This window comes from Pundamilia nyererei, unplaced genomic scaffold, assembly GCF_000239375.1.
Source record: "Pundamilia nyererei isolate P.nyererei 1_Seehausen unplaced genomic scaffold, PunNye1.0 scaffold00612, whole genome shotgun sequence".
In the NCBI taxonomy this organism is placed as follows: Eukaryota; Metazoa; Chordata; class Actinopteri; order Cichliformes; family Cichlidae; genus Pundamilia; species Pundamilia nyererei.
In genome coordinates this window covers 38,289-41,387 of record NW_005188013.1, presented here as the reverse complement: position 1 = coordinate 41,387, position 3,099 = coordinate 38,289, and positions in this window count along the sequence as shown.

The window sequence follows — 3,099 nt, the reverse complement described above, 5'->3', positions numbered from 1 at the left end:
CTGAGAACCATGGCCTCGGATTTGGAGGTGCTGATCCTCATTCCCGCTGCTTCACACTTGGCTGCGAACCGTTCCAGTGCGAGCAAGACTGTAATAAACTCTCTTTTCCAAAAGATGAGTGATTTCTCAGTCAGATTTATTTTTTTATTACTTTGTTGTTTCAGCAACATTAAATTTAAAAACTGTATGTTTGAGTTAAAATATCTATTTATAATTTTAATAAATGACAAATTAAAAAAGCATGAACATTTTTTTGTATCAAAAAAATATCAAACCGTGACACCAAAGTATCGAATTGTGAATTTTGTGTATCGTTGCACCCCTACCATATAATTCCCTGCTCGCCCCCCTATACAAGCTTAATATTAATATTAATTGTCACGGTTCTGGGTCAGTTTGACCCAGTATTTTGAGTTGTCATGTTTTTGCAGGTTTAGTTTAGTTCCGTGTGTCATTTTCTGTCTGTCTCTCAGTGTCGAGTCTGCGTCTTTGTGTGATGGTTTCTTGTTCCTGTATTATTGTGAAGGTCTGCGTCTCATGTGAGTGTGTTCAGTTTTGCCTCTCGTCTCGTTGATTACTCCCAGCTGTGTCCCCCACCTCTGTGTAATCTCCCTGTGTTTCTCTGTGTGCATTTAAGTCGCGTCTTCTGTCTTTGTAGTTGCTGGTCCGTCTGTGTATTCGCCATGTTTCATCCGTGTGTTCCCTGCCGTCACCATCTTGTACCGTCGTCCACCTTGCTGCATGTTTCAGTTCCGGTTCATATTCAGTAGTTTAGTTGTCTCCAGTATAGTTCAGTGTGATCTCTGTTTCCGTTTTTCCACTGGCGCATTGTGTTCAATAAACCACCTTCACTCCTCCACTACTGCCTGCGATTGGATCGTCATTTATTATTTTTATACGGCTCATCTCACTCCCCGTGACAGTACGGACCAGCCAGCTATGGATCCAGCGGCATTCAGCCCACCCAGGGAGCTTCAGGAGGCCATTATCGACTCTGCTTCTAAATTAATCAACCAGTGGTTGGAGCATGAGGCAGAAGCGTCTCTTTACACTGTGGAAGCCAACCTACAACACCTTTCCAGTTACCCCTGGTTATTGGACTCACTGCATCCGCTCGTGAAGAAAAAAATTCTGTACGAGCTTCACCTTCACCCTCCCACCGCTACCGCTCACCTACTCGCTTCAATGGAGGACGTGCCGTCCGACCGGCCGGATGAGGAATTACTCGGTCCATCGGAGCTGTCTCTGAGACGAAAGCGACGTTCGCGCCACCGACGCGGCACCCCACAGCCGGATGTAGGGACATGTAAGCAGTCGGCTGTGGTGAGTGAAAGGGACAGTTTTTCTGCTGCGTCAGACTCTGTGACTGTCCTTTCTGGAGCTATTTTTTGTGTGTCTTCTGAAGATAACAATAATTTTTCCGTCTCACCCATGGCCATTGCTCCAAAGACTGCCTTTGCTGAGCCCACATTCAGGGTTAATGACTGTGTTCACGCTATTTTTTCTAAACCTGGAGTTACTGAGTCAAGCACCATGAGTTTAGGGAATGACTATATTAGGGGAGCCTTTTCGTCTGCATCGATTCCTTCAGTTAATGCAATGAACTTCCCCGAAACAGTTTTTCCTGACCATATGCCCCCATCCACACCTTCACCACAATTCAATGTGGGGCCTGTAACACTGTTAGCAGTACAGTTATCAGTTCAGTCAGCAGCCCAGCTGCCCTCAGTTCAGTCAGCCACTCCACCACCTGTTACAACTTCGCTACCTGTAGCTCAGTTGCCACCAGTTCAGTAGCCTACCCACTTGTTCATTCGGCCACCATCCTCACTGTCTCATTCTAAGCAGGGAACACACTTCACCACAACATCTGCTGGTTCTCTTAAGCTGGCCGTCTCAGAGACAGTTGCTCCCTCTAGGGCCTCCCCTGGGTGTCAGTCACCAGCCAACTCTTGACCCCTAGAGGTCAAGACGCAAGCGCCAGCAGCCTCACCCAGAGAACTCACCAGAACAGTTTCGGCTCTCAGCACCCCCTGAGAGTTCAAGTGAGTTCACCCATCCGCCTCCGTCCTCTGCTGAGTGTATTGGGGAACACTCAAGTGTCGTCTGCTGGAGGGCCCGAGTCGCCCGTCCAGCCTCAAGTGTCGTCTGCTGGTGCGTCCGAGTCGCCCGTCCGACTTCAAGCCAAGTCAGCTGGTGGGTCCGAGGAGCCCACCCAGCACCACGCTTCGTCTGCTGGGGGTCCTGGAGGACCCAGCAAGCACATCCTCACGTCTGCTGACGGTCTGGTTTGTTCAGCCACCACCTGCTGAATCATCCCCTGTGACTTCTACACCGTTGCCTGCATCCACATCACCTCCTGCAGCATCACCACTGTCAGGTTCCGCAGCCGTCCCACTGCCGTCAGGTTCCGCAGCCGTCCCGCTGCTGCCTGGTCCAGCCTCTGTGTCTTCATCCACGCTTGGTCCTGGTTCATGTCGGTGTGGCGACCGCAGGACCAGACAAAGGCGGAGCTGGACCAGATGAAGACGAAGGCGGCGTCACGGAGGCTGGACCAGGCTGGATGAAGGCACAGAGGCTGGACCAGGCAGCAGCGGGACGGCTGCGGAACCAGACAGTGGTGATGCTGCAGGCGGTGATGCTGCAGGAGGCCGCGATGCCAGCGGCGGCGATGAACCCTTTCCGGAGGCCGTCCCCGAAGGCCATGATGCCAACTTAGAGGCCCGGAAAACGGCCGGCAGAGGCATGAATTTTATATAAGCAAGAGTGAACGCCTCGTTACTGTCTGTGTGCGTTTCTTCCACAGTCTAAAGTCTAAAAGTTTCGCTAAGCTGTGATTCTAAACTTGCTGCACATGTAACTTTGAGAGTGGATAAATGGATAACATTCTTCAACAAGCTATTTTTATGATTACACACTGAGCAGATACATCAGAAAGAGACGAGTTTGTGAGTTTGTCAGCTGTTTGTGTGGAGTTGTTCTTTATGTTCACCTCAAATCAACTTGAGTGTCATTTCTCTTTAGTTCTGATCTCACTGCTGAGCTGCACAACAAACCAAGGTCAGTAACCTTCTTCTGTTACAGTTTAAACCTGAGAAA